The sequence below is a fragment of the Manacus vitellinus genome, unplaced genomic scaffold (assembly GCF_001715985.3).
Source record: "Manacus vitellinus isolate BGI_N305 unplaced genomic scaffold, ASM171598v3 scaffold_66_pilon, whole genome shotgun sequence".
Lineage (NCBI taxonomy): Eukaryota > Metazoa > Chordata > Aves > Passeriformes > Pipridae > Manacus > Manacus vitellinus.
Window position 1 is genome coordinate 2,741,372 of NW_021940729.1, and position 22,463 is coordinate 2,763,834.

General features: G+C 45.7%; 1 protein-coding gene across 6 annotated transcripts in view; it reads left to right on the top strand.

Annotated features, from left to right (window-relative positions):
* Nucleotides 1-14,715: 14,715 nt before the first annotated feature.
* PPFIBP1 (PPFIA binding protein 1) overlaps nt 14,716-22,463 on the top strand; it is a 101,299-nt gene continuing 93,551 nt past the window's right edge. For all 6 annotated transcript variants that reach the window (XM_018083656.2, XM_018083658.2, XM_018083655.2 and 3 more), the window contains exon 1: nt 14,716-14,787. The gene's annotated coding sequence lies outside the window, so the exon portion shown is untranslated. The remainder of the gene's footprint in view (nt 14,788-22,463) is intronic.

The following is a 22,463-nucleotide window of genomic DNA, read 5'->3' on the forward strand; positions in this document are numbered from 1 at the left end:
GATTATTTTCCTGGTTAGGCTGGTGTGCAACTGCTGCCCTTCTCAGACAGTCACTGAATAATCAAACCCATTTCAAAATTGTGGATTTTAGGTTTCCATGGATTATCTAAACAGAATTTGAAGCTTCACCTTATCAGTCTAGAAGGAATTGGGACAGTGCTGAGTGGAGCTTGTGCTGCTGGAATGACTTGTCAGGAACTGTAGTGACTGGACAAGGAGGAATGGCTTCAAACTGACAGAGAGTAGGTTTAGATTGGATATTGGGAAGAAATTCTTCCCTGGGAGGGTGGCGAGGCCCTGGCACAGGTTGCCCAGAGAAGCTGTGGCTGCCCCATCCCTGGAAGTGTCCAAGGTCAGGCTGGACAGGACTTGGAGCAACCTCGGATAGTGGAAGGTGTCCCTGCCCATGGCAGGGGGGTTGGAACTGGATGATTTTTAAGGTACCTTCCAGTCCAAACTATTCTATGATTCTTATAGGGAGCAAGTCTTCCAAATTAGGGGTTGAGACACTTCCAGTCTTGACAACTGTCCCACTGAAATACAAAGTTGTTCAGGTATTTTTAGAACAAGGAATCTGGCAGATGCAACTTAGAGTCCAGTAGTTTCCATTTTTATGACAGGAAGCTTTTCCTGGGGCAGAAGTTCTAACTTGTTCCAGTAGTCCTAATTCAGTCCATTAGACATCTCTGAATGTGGCACTTAGGGACCTAAACAACTTACCATTAAACAACTTGGGAAAAGTCTCCCAAGCCTTCAAATAGCTGTAATGGAGACTGAGCTTTTGTTTCTTCTGAAAGTTGAGCTCCACTGAGAACGAAGACCAGAATTTATAGGATTTTTATTTAGTGTGTCCCAAATGAACTTTAATGTTGTAATTGATTAACAGTAGCAAAAGCTGAGTGCAAACGTGACTCCACTGCAGTCAGTAAGAATCTTTTCCTTCAGTGTGGCCAAGATCAATATTAAGAATAATTGCAAGGTGACTGTTGAAACTGAAGTTCTAGTCTGAAAAATGGGCTGGGTATAAATCCTCCCTGCAGACAGGCTGTATTTTTTTATTTTGTTCTTCCTCTGCAGTTGCCATTACGCTGATTTATGGGCATTTTGATCTATAAATCAATACATATTTAATTAGCACAGGCTGCAAATGATTGTATCACTTATAGACACATGAATGCATCTCTTAATAAGCCCAAACTTAGCTTTTTAGGAACTGATAAATTTAAGTCATGTCCACCTGTTAATAGCTAAGAAACAAAGCACCATCAGCACACCAGTGAGTCCCAGAAATAATCTAGTTACAGTAGCAAAGCCCATAAGACAAACCTTAATTGGCTTGTCTTCCATCGGATCCAGCTTGGGATTCTCCACACAGCACTCTGAGTGTGATGTAAACACAGCCTAAAAGCTTAATCTGGCAGATATTTTAACCCAAGTAGGTTTCTTCACTTGTCTAGCTCTGTTTAGAATTATCCATGTGTTTAAATAAATATTTGCACTTGGAGTGTACAAGGTAGAATTAAACTCCACAATTAAATTGCTTTTCTGGTTGGTGGTTAAGTGGAGGCTCATGGCAGCACAGCCACTGGAATTCTGCACTGGAAGGAAAAAAGAGGCAAAATAAGAAAAACAGGCAAAAAAATTAATCATTTTTTAACAAATGTTGGCAGCATCTTAATTGGATTGAAATATTTGTAAAATTATAGTGAAAAATTAAATAGAAGTGATCTGCACCTCAATTTTACACCTAATTTGATTTTTAGTGCAACAGTTTCAGCTGAAATATTTCTCAAAGAAACACATAGAATTAGAAAAATATTAATAACATTTTCTTGAGAATATATGTCAGTAGACACTAATGAATTGCTGAGTTCTTCTTACATCAGAGACAACACTTGGGAGTTCAAGCTGAAATTCCAGGACAAATGTTAATGATGAGCTGAGCAGAGCTCTTACAGTGGAAATAGGAAACTTGGCTGAAGAGCAAAGCCTGGATAAACAGGTGAATTCAGCCATCCTTTAGCTTAAGCAAAGCCACACAGAAACAGCTGCAAACTTTACTGAGCAGATGTGACTTCCCTTTTGTCACCTTGGAACATCACTTCCAAGTTTTTAACTTTGCCTGTTGGTTCTCAATGCTACTCTTAAGCTTGCTTTGAATTTTTAGCAATTAACTTCCTAAAGCCGACAAACTGAAATGAGAATGTCTTCTAGTCCTGCCTGTTGAAACTGGGTGTGTAGGGGAATAAGGGAAGGATTCCTGGGGCCAGGAGACCGAAGAAGGGATCACACTTGTGTTCCCAAGAAGGAATGAGTCTCTCCTGAAATAACATTACTCAAGGTGAAAACTGATCATTCACTAGTCAAATTGGGGTTTTTTTCCCAAAAGGTGAGATCTTTATGTACACGCGAATTGTAAGGAAAACTAAGACTAATTGTGGGTTGGGATTTGACTGACAAATCTGAGTGTAGCTCTGCACGTTCCTCCAGCCTTTCTGTGGGAAAGCAGTGAGTTTAGTACTCTTGCTTGGCTTGTATTTTCCAAGTGTGTAATAGAGTGAGGTGCTGCCTCTGGCTGCACTTCCATGAGAAGTGAGGGCCCACTCCTCTCAGGCTTCAGAATTCCCTGTGTTTTTCCATATGCAGCAAGTCTTGGTGTAAAGATGGCTCCAGGTAAAAACATACACACTCAACAAGACTGATGCTTTCATATTTGGGTGTCATGTGCTACCCCCAGTCTCACCATGTGTTGTAATGGGGGTAACTCAGTGTCTCACTTCATCTGCCTTCTGAAATAAAGGAGGATTCCAATAGGATTTTACTTAGTCTTCATAATGAGAAACCTGGAGTGAGACCGACTTAATCTACAGAATCTCATTATCCGGGTTTGCATTTGGGGTTATTTGTCAGTGCTGTGGCAGAATTACATCCCTTAAATGAGTTTAATGCTGAGAAGAGGAATTAGACCATCCAATCTGAAATCCTGCTAAGACATCATGGGTGTCCCTGCTGTTTGGAGCTCACCAAATCCCAATTCTGTGGGGTTTTTATCTGTAGTTTTAGGAAGGGAGGTCTTTTTTTTTCTTAATCTTTTGCTAATGCTAAAATAATCTGTATTAATGATGTTACCAATGAAGTTTGTCTACTCTAAGGACTGGTGCAATGTAGACTAAATGTGATACTTGTAGATATAAGTTTGCATAGGTTTAGATACTGTGCAACTTCAAACATTACCCCCAAACCTCCATTTTAGTGTTTTTACTGAAGTAGAAACTTGGATATAGACATTGTCCAAGTTCGTGTTAAAAGACCCTAGTCCATGGATTTTTTCATGCTGTGCTCTTGGCACACCTCAGCCTGGATGCAGAGATACTTCCTGAGCCTGAGAGGATCCATTAAATTCCCCCTCAGTTCCCTTGGCTGGTTTGCCAAGTTTCCAGACCGAGGTTATAGCGTTGCAACGTTGGTTTGTAGTATGGAAATGCTCATCCCTCAGGTACTGGAGTAGCCCTACTTTTGACCCTGATTCCTGTAGTAAATTTGTAGTAGAGGTGTTTGTAATTCCTGGTCCTGAGAGCCTCCAGGTGAAGGGTGATCCCTGCCACTGGTGCTTGTGAGAGCAGGCAGGAGAGAGAAAATGTTGAGCTGGGACAAAACAAGCTTGGAAGGGTTTTATTCTATCTTCCCTCACATACACAAGGATACTGAAGTCAACAATTGTGCATTTTAAACAACCAGCCTGGTTCTTGGGATCTCTGTGTTTGGTTTTGCAGCTTTGCTCCAGGCAACCTTTGGACTTCCCTTGATACTGTTGTCTCTGTTTCCCACCTGGGAAAACATGGCTCAAAGCACTCCACACTTCAAAGGCAGGGAATAACCGCTTTACTGTTACAGTAAGAACAGTCATAAAGTGCACAAGGCAGAGGGAAGGCTTCTCCTACCTGGGAAGGCTGCACAGATGGAGAGTTAATAATTACCAAATGTCATTATTGCCAAGCTGAGGCCGTGTCTGTGAGCAATGCGCAGAGCAGACAATTAATGCTATAAGGAAATCAGTGTTGTAGCTTGGACTGGAGCTCAGGTACAGGATGGAAAATTCCTGCCAATTCGCTAATGAATTAGCGCACCGTTAGGATAAAACCAAGATGAGGAATATCAGAGAATTCAAGGCCTGGGGAAGTTTGTTGCCTCCTGCTCTTGGCTCTCCTTGCCTGATAAGGAATGCTGCTGCAGCCTTGAAGTGATGATTTTGTTGGGAGTTCTTCTTGAAAAGCAGAATAAGCACCATGAGCCAAACTTGAGTTTGAGAAGCTGAACTTGCAAGCAGCGACACCACTTTTTCAGCTTGATTAATTAAAATTTAATCAATAGCTGGGACACAGCTGCTGACTAGAAAACCAGCATATGGAGCTGATCTGTGAGTGTCTGAAGAAAATAAGAACTTGTGCTCACATTAGCCTTCCACTGCTGTTACATCAATAGCTGTTTATATTTAAATCTCATCAGATTGACAGTGAGTCTGAGTTCTTACTGTGACTTAACTTTGGAAGGTTTTTGGAGAAAATGGCATGTGCTATCTATAGGATTTCCTGCCTCACAATAGCCCACCCAGCTGCCTTCTCTATAGCTGAGCTGAGTATTCCTCCCCAAGTACTGATGCACAGAAGTTCTGCACTGCAGCACACTGTCAATGGCAGCTGTAGATTTGCTATTTCTCCAGTGGAAATGGATATTATTCCCTAAGGCTGAGAGAGGTTTGAAATCCCTGAGAGAAGGTTGTGTATAGGGATACCTGAATCCACACTTTTCTCAGTCAGATGTAACTAACCTCTGGTTTGCTTCTGCCCTTGGTGATCACAGGATGGTTGGGGTTGGAAGGGACCTCTGGAGATCACCTGTTCCAACCCCCCTGCTCAGGCAGGGTCACCGGGAGCAGGTTGCACAGGATCACACCCAGGAGAGTTTTGAATCTCTCTAGAGAAGGAGAGGTTCCTTCCTCTCTGGGCAGCCTTTTCCAGTGCTCTGCCACCCTCACAGTACTTTTCCTTCACTTCCTCTGTTCCAGTTTGTGCCCATTGCCCCTTGTCTTGTCACTGGAGAACACTGGAAGGAGTCTGGCTGCATCTTGTTGAGACCCAGTGGAAAGAATTTCATCCCATCCTCTTGACATTCACTTTTAAGATATTTCTGTGTATTGGTAGGATCCCCTCTCAGTTGTTTCTCCTCCATTTTTCATCATCAGATATCACTGCCAGGTTAACTGCTTCGAGATTTATCTTGGATTAAGGGATTCTATAAAAAAAATAAAAATCCCACCTTTAGTTTAAAGAGATTCCCAAAATCAAGACTTGCAGTGCCTTGTTCACTGACAGTTACTGAGCTGAGCAGTGCTGCCCTTGGAAGAGTCACCCAGAACATTCCTACCGCAGAGAGAACACAGATGAGGCTGGATAGTGGTCCTGATTACCAGAGAGTAGATGGGAACAGAAGATTCCCCATCTTGTGTGTGTATCAGAGGCTGGGAATGTGCAAGGAACCCCAGTGGCTCATAGTGGGATCCTCTCTGGATCCTGCACCAGCTCCCTGGCTTGCAGAGCCCCCCAAAATCACAGCAATGGCATTGTCTTTCTCAGCATTTGGCCTGGGATGTCACCAAGGGCAATCTTGGGTTTAACTGACAGATAGAGATGACCAAGGAGACAGGTAAATCCCCCCTGAGTACACCAGTGCACATACAGCAGGATGTTATTCCAGCTTGGGTTCACAAACATCCCCTTCAGCCCTGACTGCTCTGGTGGGTAATGCTTCTCTTTAAATATCATTCTGTGCTGGTTTGACATTTCCCCCTCCTGCAACTACAGAGCTTGTCCGGAGGGCTGCAGGGGCTGTTTTGTGAAGTGGGAGCATCCAAGCAGAGAGGCAGACCTGCTGCAGGGCACCCACAAATGAGTGATACCAGCCCTCTCCAAACACCGTGCAGATGGAAATTCCAGCTGTCATGGAGATGGACTTGCTGCTTCTGTGCCCTCACAGTATTTATCTCACCAAGGTGGAGGCACAGCTCTGTGGTGTCCTGCAAGAGCAATCTCCAGTCGTATTATTCTTGTCTTTCTCCTCCAACCCTTGCTGTGACCTGTTGTAGGTTCTTGCCTTCTGTTTGAAATGACATGAGCAGCTTCTGACGGTCAACAGGTCACACACAGCAAGGGATGGAGGAGAAAGACAAGGATATGACTGGAGGTTGCTGACATGTCTCCTGGCACCTCTTCTTGCTGAGATTCATTTGGGGCTTTGTTCAAAGCAACACTGTCCTCACCCCTTCCATCTTCCTCCTCATCCTGCCCCGTGGAGGAGCTGCCGCCTCCTGTGAGGGGACAATGGGACACCAGGCTCTGGAGTCTCGCTCAGCCATTTTCACAACTCTTTATTGATGCTGGAAGTTCAGATCATTATTTACAGAGGTTACTTCCCGCTGTGACACTCCAAAAGCTACCGGTAGGCCTGGCACAACACTCAGCCTGGCTGTTTCCCCAAGGGAAGCAAACTCCAAGTTAAATCAGTCTGGAGTTCTGAGGCACAGAAGCCATGTGAGCTCTGAGCAGAATGAGGACTTGCTTCTGACACCCCCTTTTTGGATATGCTGTGGCTACCTTTGGCTTGGATGGCACAAATTTTTTACAACTGCCCAAAACTCTTGTTGGTTGAAATCACTGCGGGCCCGTGTCAGTCTCCCAGTTCTTTGATGTGTCTCCCAGCTTGCTAATACAGGAGCAATGAGCTGCATCATTTCCATGAAAAGCAGGAGTGCAGCTTGCCCTAATGTCCTCCTACGTGTAAAATACAACATGTTTAATTTAAAAATACCCACACACACTCAGTGCAGCTTTGGGAGCTGAGGGCCTAAGCTGAGAACTGCAGCCCATGGGGATCCTGGGGGCTGAGGGACACGAAAGGCCTGAGATTTGTAAGTCTTTTTTTTTTCAACATACTTGATCATAAGAAATGCAGCATAGTTTGTCCTGTCTTACTGAAACATTGCCATCATCTCTCGTGTTTGCAGGAGAGGGGGAGTTCAGTTTGTCCCCTGTAGGGACATGTGAATGTATCCCATGTTTATTTACTATATCCAGCTAACCAAACAGGCCATTACAACTGTGCTGTCCACAGACAACACTCAGCATTGTATATTTTTCATAAAACTTAACTGATTTAGGCAGATTGCAGCTACTGAATCTGAGTGCTTGCTGCTCATCAGTGTCCCTCAAAAAGAGGCGGCCCTTCCATTCCTCGCTTTTATTCCCAGCTTTTTGTGTTTAGTTCTCTGTTAGTGTCTTGGTTTTAAACTTACTACTATTTCTGTTTCAGATTATTCAGCTCGTTCAGCTCCAATATCCTTTCTGCACATGTAGAAAAATCCCTTTTATCAAAAGCTGGTTCACTTCAGCCAATTCTTGTTCCAGATGTTGAGATGGTAATTCCATTAGTTTGGCTGATTTTATGTTGTTTAAGACATTTATGATTTTCACCTTGAATTTTATGTCATTCATTTTAAGAAGTATATATTCAACTTATGTTTAATAGTATAAGAATAGTATAAGAAAAGAATGTCATGCTTTATTATACATAGGCTTATGTTTTAAGTAAGCTATTGAATTATTAGTGAATCCAGCTTAAGTGTTTACTTATGTACATGTAGAAGTATAGACATATACTTTAAAAGAACACAAGATTTTTAAATATCATCCAGTCTAAAGCCCTGATTTCCAAACATTAAGGGGGACTTTAGTGTTTGCAGAACACTTGCCAAAAGATAATGGTTACTTCTGACTTTCATTTTATTTTAAAAGTGAAAATATCATTTCTTGGATACCTGAGACAGACTGAAACTTCTTTTGAATCTTCCTTGTGTGTGTTTTGTGTGTGAATTAAAGGCATCATATCTGAATTTCCTGACAGTTTTTGTTTGAATTTTAAGGTGCTTTATGTACAAAAATAGCAGTACTGTATGTAGGTACACAAGAAGTAATCTGAGTAAGGAAACTGGAGAATAAATTATTTGGGAATGCTCAAATAGTTCTTTACAGAAGCTGAGATTAGAAGAAATATCCACATATGTTAAGAAGATAACTTTGATCACTTAAATTTGAGACTGTTTTAAAGAAAAAGTATTTATTATAGGAATCACAGGCACTTTTATAGAAGGTGAACAAAGCTTTTCTGGGAAACTGAACCAGCTCTGGGAGGTTTTGATGAATCCTGCATCCCTGTTACCTGAATTAAAGGAGAGCTGTCTCTTTAAAGATATTCTCAGAAGTTTTTGGCACAAAGACAAAGCCCCCCAACAGGAGGCTGCTGCAGGATCCCTCGTGCCTGTGCATTAGCAAATTGGGTATTAATGAGCTGATAGGGCTCCTAAAACCGTTTTGCAGGACGGCATTTGGCCAAGCAGAAGTGACAGCCGTGACAGCCGCAGGTATTTCCATGCAGCCAAGCTGCCAGAGGAGGTGTGCCTTCCATCTTCAGCAGGATTACGCTCAGGATGTAATTAATCTCTCAGATGCAGTTCACTTATCTGCCTTTGCATTGTTTTGCTATGCTCACCTGCTTTTCACACCTCACTTTTTCTTTAGCACATGTTTAACCTTTCATGGTTCACAACCCAGCCTGTTGTTCCTGCAGCTGTGGTGGATTCAGCCTGTCCATCTTGTCCCTGGAAAGGAGCTGCTGGGACTGCAGGACACCCAAAATGAATGCAGAAGGTACAGCTCACCAAGACAGAGCAACCTCTTGTTTGTCTCATCTTTAGATGGTCCTCAAATCGTTTATTTTAGGTAAATAACGTAATTATTTTTAATTCTATAGGCTATTCTAAACTATTTGTGTCAGCCATACTCACTCAGACATGACTTAAAATCCCTATGTCTCTTTTTGCACTTAACACAAAAAGACAGAGCTCACAAGTGAAGTGGAGAATCAAGATCATTTTGATGTTTTTCCTAACCTAAAAAATAGGTAACTTCCATGAATGAAACCTTTATTTTCTGCATTCCTAAAGCGTAAAATCTCTGGAGAGAAAGAGAGAGAGAGAGAGAGAGAGAGAGAGAGAGAGAGAAAGGGAGATTAAAATGGGTAGTAGCTAAATTGAAGATCCTCATCTCCTTGTGCTCCCTCAGAGCTGTATTTCCCATGTTTCTCCCTTCTTTCAGAACTAAATAATCCCTGTTTTATGGTTGTCTGTCACTTTGCTGGGAGCAGGGCAAGTGACTGATACAGTCAGACAGCTTGGTGACTGCCCTAGTCAGCCCCTAAGACTTAGCTGATCACTTCTTGTTTCTCCGGAGCAGATCATCTCAGTAATTTCCAGTGATTAACTTCCTTAAGTCCTGCCACCTGACAGCTGCCCTTCCCACTCCTGTGGACACCGGGATTGACTCAGCCGAGGAGCCTGAGTTTCCCACCTCAGTGAGTCACAGCAAAACGCATTCCCAGAGAGGTCAGCCCGGGAACAAGTGATGTGCACAGGGCTGTTGGAAATGGGAAGCAAGCGCAATTCCTGCTCCCTCCTGGGCAGGATGCCGTCGCCTTCCTCCGCGGCCCTCTCAGCCGGAATATTTAAGGAATGTGTGAAAGGGTGCTGTTTTCCTGCTCCCGAAGGCCGGTAAAGCCCGAGCCTGGGCTGAGCCAGCTTTGACACTGACTCATTGTGTTGAGCTGGAGTGAGTGACAGCAGTTATGTCTCCAGCGTGCCGGGCAGAGATATCCCCAGGGCTGGCACCACTCCACGGCTCCTCCTGCCAGCTCCGCGGTGGGAATGCAGCTCCCCGGCTGCTCTGCGACATGGAAATGCATCCCCTCGCATGGTGGTTTGCTCAGGAACTCTGTACCGTGTCACACTGTGAACTGAGAAACACCCCGCACTTCCTCGCCCCTTGTCTTCATTGATGCTAAAGAGAGAGTAACTTCTGTGTGGTAGATGCAGTGTTGGAGAGTCTCTTCAGAAAGGCACTTTATGGTTCTTCTAGTGCTTTTGGGAGTGCCTGTAAGCCTGGTTCTCCAAATCTTCGTTCGCAAAGCCTAGCCATGAACCTATGAACCTAAGCTTGGTTCTATCAGGAAATATAAAAAGACTTGTCTTCAGGAGCACTGGTGGGTTTTCATTGTGATCTAGAAGTTGTTGGTGACAAGAATGAACCAAGAGATGTGCTTAGGTACCTGAGAAACTGAGGAAAAAAATTGAGGGAAAAAATTCACACATTTCCCCAGGCAATGGGACGTGAAAGTTGAAAGGAACAAAAGTAATATGAGCTCAGAATCAGTGGGATATGAAAAGGGAGAGTTATCCCAGTGGCTGGGGACCAAAGCTTAGGTGTAGGGTGTCACCACTAGGTGAACGTTTTGTCCTGTGTCTGAAGATAAACACTTTGAAGATCCAAAGAGCTTCTCTCCAGCTCCGTCATCTTTCCTGACTATCCCAGAAAGCAGCTCCTGAGTGTAAGTAACAATCGTCTGCTGATACAGAAATGGAGAGAATGCTGTGGAAAGTACATGCACGTGAACCTAATGAGTGTTTCAGCCCCTTTAAGGTACATTTATACCTAAATTAGGGAGTGAGAGACCTCCAGGGATAGGAAAAAAACATTCAGTAGGCCTGCAGAAATTTAAGAATGTGAAACCTTGGAAGTGTAATCTCTTTTCCTGCTTTTAATGACAGCAATTGTTCAAAATAACAGAAAGACAAAGCCCATATGGAACACTCAGTCTTTCCAAGCAGCTACTCTATTGCCACTGAACATGTAGGGATACCTCAAGTCAAGCCCAGTGTGATTCTTGCTCATGTCAGGAGGTTTTCTCCTGCTCACATTTTACACAAAACATGCAGCACCTTCCAGTTTGTAATACTACTTTTTGTGATTTCCAGACACACGCTGACACATCACTGAGGTTCACCCCAGTGTTCAGGCTGGAGAGGTTTCTGCAGTTAATTACTTCTTCACCCTCATGGGTGTGTGAAGTTTTATGGGAAGCTTTCTTGTACTCTTGAAAAAGAACTAGAGCTTGCCTTTTCTTGTTTTTCAGGGGTTAACTGCACAAAGCTCCAGATAAAATACACAAGACTGATCATCTGAAACTGGGGACCTGAAACAATCCCAAGCACTGGAGCAGATTGGTAAATTCTTAAATGGCCTTCTGCTTTTTAAGGGGTTTAAACCAGAAACTTGAGGGAGAAATGCTGATGAAAAGCAGCAGCCCTTCCATCAGTTCAGCAGCATGTTCAGTGTGCAGGGCTTTTCTTAGTGTTTTCAAACACTGTGGGAAGACCCAGGAATGGGACAACCGAGGTCAGAAGTTTGGCTGTTTTCAGGGGGTACAGTTTGGGGGCATTTTGTACTTCAGCTGCTGTGGATTAAGTGAATCCTTTGGGCACTGAATCTCTCCTCTCCTTTTTAGGAATGGATTGGAGGGGAATTTAAACATGAGAGGAAGGTTCAATTATGGGTTTGACAGCTAGAAACTGTTCGTGCAGTGCTTTGTCCTGGGACTGAACATCGTGTCATAGCGAAGCTCAAAGCTCTGGCTAAAACAATTTGCTTTGTTGAGTATTTAACTATCAGGATACTTCAGGTAGCTGAAAGCCAGGACAGCTTTGACAGCCCAGCTACAATAGGTGGTCAGAAGAGCAAACATTTCCAACAGTAAAACCGGGCTGTTGCAGAGAGAGCGAATTCCAGCTCCCTCAAGTGAAATAAGCTGCCTGGACAGAAGTGCCGCTTTTTCTGCTCATCCCTCCATCTGCACAAGGTGCTTGTGCTGGCACAGCTCTGCCTTCCAGGATCTTACCACAGCTCTGACTGACACAACTATGCCGGGAGAGTCGGGACTGGAGACCTGACCTGAAAACACCCTGGCTCAGCCCCAGGGTTAATTCCCATCTGGGAGTAAAGACAGCAACTCACAGAATCCACCTTCTGAGCTGCCTTGAAATGAAAGCCGTGCACAGCCTGGGCATGAGACCATTGCCCTTTGGGAAGGAGATCCCTCGGCTCTTTCAGCTGTTGTATTTTGGGGAGGGGGTTTGGTCTAAAGGAAAAGTTCTGGGGCCCAACAAGGTACTGAAGTTTGAAAAAAATAAATTGGCTGTGATGTACACAGCCCTGTATTTCAGGGCTCTGCCCATGAGCTAGCACTGAATCATAGAATGGTTTGGATTGGAAGGGACCTCAAGGATCATCTAGTTCCAACCTCCCTGCCATGGGTAGGGACACCTTCCACTAGCCCAGGTTGCTCAGAGCCCCATCTAACCTGGCCTTTGACACTTCCAGCAATGGGGCAGCCACAGCTTCTCTGGGCAACCTGTGCCAGGGCCTCCCCACCCTCCCAGGGAAGGATTTTTTCCTAATATCCAATCCAAACATTTAGGCATTGGGCTAATGACAGTGTGCTGCTAAAACAAGATGACTTCCAGAAGAAGTTGCAACCTGGATCACTACAAGGCATTAACACTGCCAATAAACTGAGGTGAGTCCCTAAACTGTGTGCTGTGAGACAGCAATGCTTGTGAGAATGTAGCAAGGATAACTGCATTAAACACTGCACGATGCTTATCCTCAGCAGTGAGGCACTCCAGATTTAATGAGTGCTGCACGTTGCTGTTTTGAAAGGAGTTTTGCCTCAGAGTCGCTGCCAGTGGGATGAATGGTCCTGCCCGTGCCTCCACCCAACACCCAGACACCCATTTAGTGCCAGGGACCTTGGAGCGTGTCAGCTCATCCCAGTGACCCAGCTGGAAATTAACTGCTCTGCCACACTGCACCCCCAGCTGTACCACAGTGTGAGTGTGGGGGAGACATGGAGATCAGGAGAGATCTGTGAGATCCTGTCAGAGCAGTGAAAATCATGTAAGAAAGTGCACACTGCTCCTTTGAAATGCCTCTGACAGCTCCCGAAATACTGGGCTTAATGCCACTTATTGATTTGTAACCACGGAGACGGTGCATGTTCCCATTGCAAAGTGAGGGAAAAGCTCTTTTCCTTCACCTCCTCCAGCACTGAACAATCCTGGAAAATACTCCTTGTAACCTCTGGAAGCCCTCACAGGAGGGAGGAGCGAGTTGTTTGCCTTCTTAGAGGCTGCTTCGTTTTCACAAAGGTGGGGAAAATCAACCATTTCTTGCAAATCAGCCTGGAGCAAAAAGGGCTAAGCTATTCTGGGAGATGAGAGATAAGCACGCCAGAAAGCCTTATCAGAGATTTGTCTTAACTTGCAAAGGTATTTTCTTTGATGAAAGAATACAAACAGTTGTTTGAAATGTTCTGTCTGCTCAGATTTGTTTTCAGAGATCTTACATGAAGCCCCTCTGCATTAAATTCTTTAATAAGGATCTTCACTTTCTGAATTAAAAATTAAAGTGTAAAAAAAAAGGTATCAACAGGACAGTCAATTCAAAAAAGGCTGAAAAATATTGGATCAATATTTGTCCCAAGTCCAAGTCCAGCCATTTCCAGAGGGAGTGGAGTGCTGGATGTGGGATCCCTGTGATTCAGCCTGGTGGGACCTAGAGTGTGATCAGCACTTGCCCATCAGCTGACAGCAAACTGTGAACATTTGCTGGAGAACTGATGAAGGTTTGAGGAAAATGGGCAGAAAGACCAATTGTAAAGCATCTAAACCATAGTTAGGCACCACAGCTTTGAAACAGAGGTTCTAGAAATAGAAGATACCAAAGCAAAACAGGTTATTTTTAAATTGCCTTTCTTTTCTCATAGTCTAAAACTCAGCTCTGCTGTTTAAGCTGAGACACACTGGAACTGTGTGGCCAGTGTGACAGGCTGGTAACTTACCAGAAAACAGTGTTTTGGGTAGACTTGCCGTCTTTGGAAACCATGCTTAAAAAGCAAATGCTTAAAAAGCAAATGGTGCCTTCCTGTTTTTGTTGTGAATTCCAAATGTTTATTTCCAACATGTCACCATTTTGAGGGAAACTTCCTCTTCTTTAGAAGTCATGGTCAGAGAAAGAGCACAAGCAAATCATTTCCCCCCCACATGTAAAGCCTTAAGAGTTTTCTCTAACCCAGCTTTTGGAGAGGGGATGGGGGGAAGAGCTCTGAAATGAAAAGTTTTGGGTCAACTCAAAACAAAATTAGGAGTTAGTTGGCTGGACCTGGCCACCAAGCCGAGCCCCAAGGCCCACTACTCCTGTGACTCTGCTCCTGGAGGAGCAGCACCTCGGGCCTCTGGAGACCTTTCTGCCATGGCAAAGCCAAGGCTGGTTTTTGGGGCAGGCTATCTATGGACTGTGAGTCCCTAAACTGTATGAAATGAGACAGTAACACTTGTGAGAATGCTTGTGATCACACAGGCCGTGAGAATGGCTTTGGAATGGGCGCTGGAATGGGCTGCCCAGGGAGATGGTGGAGTCGCCGTCGCTGGAGCTGCTCAAGAAGAGACTGGACGTGGCACTCAGTGCCGTGGTCTGGTAGACGAGGTGGTGTTGGGTCACAGGTTGGACTCGATGATCTCAGAAGTCTTTTCCAACCTTGTCGATTTTCCCGATTCTGCGCGAATGCTTGCGATCACACCGGCTGCTCCACCCCAGCGAAGAGCCCTTCACCCCTCCCCGGGCCCCGGGGGCGGTCCTGGGCGATCCTGGGCTGTCCGGGGCGGTGCCGGAGAGTGCGGGCGTGGCGTTTTGTCGGAAGCGGGCGCGGGCGGGGGACGTGGCGGGGCGCTTGCCCGGGAGCCGGCGGAGGCGCGGCCCCCCCGGAGGGTTCTGTGGGGTCTGTGCGCAGGTAAGGGGCTCTCCGGGGGGTTCCCGGGACCGAGCGACAACTTGGCGTCCCGGCGGGAAGAGCTCCCGCCGTGCCCTGCCCCTCCCCTGCTCCTCCTCTCCAGCCGCCATGGCCCGGGTCCCACCGGGAGCGGGGACCGGGAGCCGCCCCGAGCCTGGCGGGACGGGCACGGCCGCGGGGGCCGAAAACCAGCCGGCCCTCCGTCCTCAACCTCCGTGAGGAGGAGGGAAGGAGAAGCGTTTTCGGCACTCCCGACCTTCTGTGCCTTATTTATGTGCTGGAAGTGACACAACTCTTAGGGAAGTTTTGGGAAGAGGTGGGCAGGCTCCGGCTTTAGTCTTTTCAGGCGCTAGTGCTGTTAAACTGCGGTTAAAGAGTTTTATCTAGAACTAGCAAATGTGTTCTGATTTAAGGCCTGGGGTTCTTACATCCTGTAATTATTTTCTTTTCCCTAGGTCTGTTTCTGTTAGATCTGTAAATTTCGGAAAGCTGGAATAGCTGTGGTAGCTCACACTCTGGCTGACGTGCAGCTATGGCTCTAAAAAGTTGCTTTGCACCTATCTAGTCGTTTCTGTGGGGGGGAAGCGAGCTTTTGGTGTTGAACGCTGTAGTGTAACACGTGTGTGCTCTCTGGTGCGAGTACAGAAACACCGAGGAGGTGTTTCGGGCTCGGGCTTGGCTGTGCCTGAGCCTTCAGAGACTCTGCTGGCTCCTTGTTCTGGCCCGAGCACAGATACTACCACCAGCACCATGTGTGAGCTCTGGCGTGTATTGCAGTGGCAGCACATTGAGCAATACAAGTGTCGCCGCATTCCAAAAAGTAAACAGCAAAAATGGGTCACACAGTGAGGATATTCTCCGGGCTTACACGATCGAGCACCCGAGAGGAAGAAGTTACAGTGTGTTAACTCCGGATTTATTGCCTCTCTTAAAGGTAGTAGCTATAGCTGGAGGATTTACTTTTGTGAAGGACATAAGTAGAGGTTTCAGTAAAACCAGAGGCAGCATGGCAGCTTGGTTTGAGAGGCATTCTGGAAAGGAGAACAGCTGAAATCTGCTTAAACTCTCTTTTCCAAAGGCAGCAAAGATTTTGGCCTCTTCACTTCTTTACATCAGTAAAAAATTAGGAGCCAGAGTGCTCCTTAGTTTAGCTTGGTACCTGTCCCAGGGGAGTTTTGGCAACAGGATTTAGCCCAGTTCTTTGAAAAGCTGTATCAGAGAGATCAGCTCCTAGAAGTGAAAATGCCAGTCAGTGGCGTGTTGCTAAATTAAGATCCACATTCGTGTGTCAAGAGTGTGAAGTTGATGTTTGCGTCCTCCCCGAAGGCAGTGGGAGCTCCACCTGTTTGCCTGGCTGTGGAGTGGGCTCCTTGGGAGCGGGATCCCTCTTCAGCATCTCCTGCCTTTGAGCAAGGTGCCCTGGGATTTGATCCATTTGTGGGATCTGGGCTTAAGAGTTCTGCTGAGGAATATTTAAGCTGATGTGTCCTGTGCATATGTGTCTGCAGCAGATCCATGCTCTGGAAGAATATTGGTGAGTAAGGTTTCTGCTTGTCCCTGCCACGCAGGGTGGAGCGCCTAGAAACCAGGGATGTCACAGGGGGCAGGGAACCGTGCTGAATATCATCTTTTTTTCCCTACTTGGAGGCAAGTCCTGTTCCTGTTTGGAGTTGTGCTGCCTGCGCAGTGTGAAACACCTCAGGAAGGAGTGGGGCGCTGATGTAGATGTCTGTGGGGGTGTGTGGGGAGGCTTTGCCTGTGACCCGTGGCAACAATGTGAGGATAATTGTTAACATTCCTGAAATTACAGCCATTCCCAGGAGACTGAGGTTCCCAGGTGGTGCTGCCAACCTGTCTGGTCCCATTGCTCACCGGTGATGAGCAGGACACATTCTGGTCCCTGCTCAGTGCTCAGGTCAGGGTGGCCTGACAGGCAGTGCTGCGTGTGAAGAGGTGCATGGGGTGCAGTGCCCTTCAGGAGGTTTCGTGTCTCTTGGATCCATCCAAGTGGGGTTTTTCTGATGTTTCTCTTTCATCGCTTGAAGGGACACTTTCAATGAAGTGGAAATCCTTCCCCTGCAGAGGTTTAAAACCAACCAAAGTTTATTCATTTTCTTGACAGTGGTGTGATTGCATCAAAATAGACCTTGGGCTTACTCAGGACTGAGTAGTGTTGCTGTAAACTCATTTGAATAACTGACTAATTTTCTTTGTTGTGCTTTGCATTGTGTGTTTTCTGTGGAGAGGTGGCCAGATGCCAAATCCAGTACAGATGTTCCAAAAATGTATCCCTGGCTTCTGGGATGGCACAAGAGGAGTGCAAAATAAACCCTAAATGTCTCTGACTGGGAAGTCCACTGGTTTACAGAGAAAGTAAAAGCTCAAATATTAGGCAGGATTTAGGGAGGTAATAGAGCATCCTGGAACTTCCTGTGGTGTTAGAGGTGGTCAGGAAAGCCCCCTTCCCACTGCTGAATTTGCATGCCCTTTCTTAAGGAGGTACTGGTAACCTCTGCCTCAACTTGTGCATGGTGATGCACAGGTTAGGTTAGTGTACCCGAGACAGCTTCTTCTCATTCTTGCCTTGGCTATTTTCAGGCTTCAAAGCAAAACTGAAGTGATATCGCTGCTTTAAAGCTGTACAATTATGATCTGACCTATATCTGTGTGGCCAAACCACATCTGTAAACTTACAGATGCAAGGAATGGGTTTATTGAGAAGTTCAAGCAGGTTTTGTTGTGTTCACTCCTCATTTGGGGTGTGTGCCCACAGCTGTGCATTAAAAACACCTAAAACCACTTAATACCCTCATAAATAAAACCACTTAGTACCTTCCTGTACTTAGGCTGAACAGTGAGCCCCTTCCCCCATTTCTAATTGTGAGATCCCATTAGTGACTTTGGTCTTGGATCCAGCCCAGGAGAGGTGAACTATGTTGTGCTGCTCTTTATGCCCAGACATTTATTTAGCATTTAGTACAAATTCTCACCCTGTCCTGCTGTGCTGTAAATTTGTTGGGTGTCCAGAGCCTACATGGTGTAATTGCAGTGTCTCCTGAGCAGAGGGCCTGTGCCTGGACTTCCTTCTTGGTCAGGCTTTGCATTTGCGCTGCTTTTTTAGTTTGAGTAGGGCTAGGTATCAACCCTCCCTGTGTCTTGGTAGGAAAGTGACTCTTGGTGCTGAAAATCTGCGTGCTGACAGGCGACCTGTGAATGGGGAAAGGATGGTTGTTCAATGACAGCTGCAGAAATAGCTCTTTGGAGATGTCTGGTTTGCAGCCATTAACCTTTGCATCACGTAGGAAAGGCTCCAGTGCTATTCCTGAGAGATCACATCTCTTGCCCAGTGTTTGGAAAAGCCAGCATCTAGTTTGTGTTCAGGTAAGGGTACTCCCTTTTCCTTTGCTCTGCATCGTTGACCAGTGCAGGCTGTGTCAAAGAGCAGGACGGGGGCCACTTCAGCAGCTTCTGGCTTGTGGTGTTGAAGGGAAGATAAAAGTAACAAGTGTGACTTTAAGGAGCCATTTGCGTACATTTTGATAATAATCACTCTTCCAGTAGGCACCTCTGGCATGAATAAAATCTCCTCCTCCAATGGCACCTGCAAGCAGAAGGCTCCCAGATCAAGTTTGGTTTGTATTTGCATCTCTCTTTATAGGCTTTTTCCTATATATTAGTGAAAAATCTGAAGGCTGACTTGAGCGGGCTGTTTCAGCATCTGAGCTCTGAAGTGGAGAATTTCTGTGCTGCCAGACAGCTGCCTGATTGTGTCTCACATGGTAAAAACCTGATAACCACTGGCATGAATCAGCACATTTTAAACAGTTCTGGTGGCTCCAAATGTGATGGATTTGGGAGAACAACTTTTCTTTCTTGCTGTGTAATAGACATGTCAAAATAGGGGACAATGGTAATGGTCTGGTCTTGCATAGACTAACCCAGGCCATGGGGAGTATTAAATGGGAAAAAGAACACACAGACCCTTTGGAGCTTGATCTCCATGTTTTTGGACATTGTGAGGTTGGCAGTAGAAGGTGTCTGTAGGATCAAGTTAAAGTTCTGTAGAGCGTAATGCTGATAATTAATATCTGTCTTGAAGAGCAGGTGAGAAAGCCATCTTTGTTGTAAAAACACCCTGAGCTGCTCCTGTGTTTCTGAAAATAATTATCTCATGTGGTTGTAGCACTTGTGATCTTGGGTTCTGTCTCCTTACACTGTTGTAAAAATCCCTCTTGCCATATGGAAACTGCCAGAGTCTGTTCTCTGCTAGGCTTGGATCAGGTAGGGAGGTGGTTTGATGTCTGTGCTTCCCATGGTGCTCATCCTTTTTGCTCTCCTTCCTGCACTGGAAACATCTCTGATCGACTTTTATTAAGTGGGAGGTGGATTCAAGTGCTGGCTTTGTTGTAGTATCCCCCGTCCTGCTTCCAAACCAGGATTAAGCAAAGGAAAATATTTCTTTACTCTTAATTTAAGTCTCTGGGAAGTTGGTTTTGCTTCAGAGCAGACTTGAAAAGGCTTGTCAGTTGGATCTTGGAGCCACCAGCATTTTTTTTCTCCTCCACTTAACCGAAGCTGGTTTCATTTGTGACAGCACTTTTAATTTGTTATGTTTGCAAAGGAAACATCGGGGAAGGTTCAGAAATGCATATTTATGTTTCTTGGCTAAGCTGAAATTGGCTCTAAGAACTTGGGTTTGGAAGTTTTAGAAAGAAAGGTTGGATTTTTTTTTATATATTGCATGTTTTTTGTTTTTTTTCTTCTTGTGCAAAAAGAGGTTAGAATGGCTTACCTTCGTCTACACCTTCCCTTGGATGTGAAACATGTAACTAAAAGGTCCTAACTAGGACTATCCTCTCAGAGGTTTCCACACTCACCCTGGAGGAATGGAAGCAGTATTGAAGATGTGGTTACACAGACAGATGGGTGTTATATGAAGCAGTAGCAGTCTGTCATAGGTGCAAACACTTCTGCAGCAACAGCATTTTGCTCTCCCTCCACTTGTAGTATAACTTGAGAGTGTCCTTTTGGTGAGCAGTCCTAGGGCTGTGAATGCAGTGTGGAGACGAGATGATCTGAGATTTGTTGTCAGGGTGGCGCCAGTAAACTTCCTGCAGCTCAGTGAGAGAGATAATTCTGCAGGGTTCTGGCTCCATTGTTGGGACTGGGTCTAAGGTGAATTTAAGAAAAATGTTCTGGTTGAACAGGCCTTCTTTTCTTGTTTTATCCAAGGGGAAATACCTGCTCAGAGCTTGTTCTGTTGTTCTCATTACTGAGACCTAAATCCGTAATGATTTGCAGGTCCTTATCTGTGTGTCACAGGATTTCCCAGGTTGATATCTCAGGTTTCAGGCTCTTAAAATCTGCAGATGCAGAAGTGTTTGATCATAAAGGGTCAATGAGGTGAGGTCTCTCTGCATCATTTGGGGCATCGTGGGATAATCAGCTGCCAAGGACCAGCCTTGCTCAGCTCACACAGGCTCGTGGGCTGCTCTTGGAAGGATGGGGAAGTGCAGGATTGTTTGACCAAGGCTATAATGCCTGAGGAGGGTGGAGAGGAGGCACTGGTGACCTGAAAGGCCTGTCAGGGATGAGATAACCTGCTTGGAGGGAGAGTGGAACATCTTGCACCCCAGCATGATGATTGCAAGAGTGGAGTCCCACCATGTCTCCAGAGAGCTTTGTGTTGGAGCCAAACCACAGCATGGCCTCGGGAGAGGGCCTCCTTTTGTGCAGTGGTAGCTGGGAATGTTTTTCCTTTTGGACCTGGTTGGAAGTCTATGGGGTTATATTTACCTCTGTGGGATATATTTACCTCCTTACTTGCAGAAGCACTAAAGCAGGACCTGAAGTTCAAGTCTGCCTCCTGCAAGGAGCCTCCGTGCCATTGTCTCCATCTGAAATCTGTTTCCAATTTCTCCAGTACCTTGTGGTGCTTGAAACTCCCCCTTCCTTCCCCGCTCTTCCAAGGAATTTTGCAAAGAAATCAATAGCTGTCTAGTTATGACAGCAAAATGAGTGAAAAAGGCTGTAACGTCTCCATAGCTACCTAAAAAGTACTTGTGAAATGCCTGTGGAAGAGAGTGCCCTGGAATTATCCCATGCATTCCTTGCATGCAGACTGGAAATCGTTTGCATTAGTTAAGTAATCTCTGCACGCCTGTCCGGTGAGCAATGTTTGGTTACTGCAATAAATTTTGATTCCTCAACCCCTGTGAAGCTGAAAAAAATGGATTTGTTTTACATAGAAAACTAACTGACCTGAACTCTCAGTGGATGAGCTGTTTGCGAGCGGCCTAGCTTAATCCAACTTGTTTTTCTCCTTGTGTTTCATGTAGCATCTGAAAAGAGACAGCTTGTGGCAAATTAGCCAGGGTGAGACTACAAAAAGATTGAATTATTCCTGTTTGAACAGTTCCCAGCATGTGAGCACTTACTGCTTGGCTTGTACATCATCTGTATCTTGAGCTGGCTTGTCAGAGCTGCTGTGGCTGAGGTGAAAGTAAATAACCTCCAACTGGAAATCTTGCCTTTGCTGTAAATGAGAATTTATTCATTCATCAGTGAAAATACCATGAACAAAAAAGGTGGTTGATGTGTGTTTGAGTTCCTTGCAACAGTGGCTCTCTGTGAAGAGAAACTCTCTGCCATCTGTGCTGTGTTGTGCTAAAAAGTCATTTTGCTCCTGGTGGAACCTGGTGCTGGGGTGGAGATGCAGTTGTCAGGACATCTGCGAGGTGTGTCCATGCCTTGTGCTGCTCCCCTCACTCTGGGCCGTGGCACTGGAATAACAGGAGGCAGAGTTTGGCCTGCCTTGTTTGGGCAGGGCTGAGCTGGTTGTGAGAAGTGCAGAAGGAGCTGGAACAAGAAGCTGTTTCTGGAGGGATTTGCCTTGATACACTGATGTAACTCAGCACCTCTGTCAGAGGAAACTGCAGTTTTGAGAACCTCAATAGTAAAGCTCTTGGAGAGTGTCCGCAGGAAGGACACAAAGGTGGTGAATGAAGGGCCTGGAGGAGCCACATGAGGAGCAGCTGAGGGCACTTGGTGTGTTCAGCTGGAGAAGGGAAGACTGAGGGAAGACTTCACAGCATCTGCAGCTTCTTCATGAGGGGAAGAGGAGGGGCAGGCACTGGTCTCTGCTCTGTGGTGACCAGTGGCAGGACCCGAGGGAACGGCCGGAGCTGTGTCAGGGAAGGTTTAGGTTGGATCTCAGGAAAAGGTTCTTCCTTAGAGAGTGGTTGGGCATTGAACAGGCTCCCCAGGGCAGTGGTCACAGCCCAGGGCTGACAGAGCTCAAGGAGTTTGGAGAATGCTCTCAGGACCTTGGTGGGATTCTTGGGGCTGTACTGTGCAGGGCCAGGAGTTGGACTCAGTGATCTTTGTGGGTCTCTTCCAACCCAGCATATTCTGGGATTAAAGTGAGTAGGGAAGCTACAGCATATGTGGCAATAGTTCAGGATTGGCTACCCAGTTGTTTAGGACAGTGTATCCAGCTGGACTGCTGCTGCTAAATCAGAATTTGGCTGTGATACTGCAGTTAATTCCTCTTCTTACTGAACGTTCTGTATGATTTCCCTATGTCTGTGGTAATTAGGCCTGGCTTTACTGTTGCACGTGGTGAGGAACAGCATTTCCATTCCTTAGATCCAGCTGTGTTCATATAGCTCCTGCAG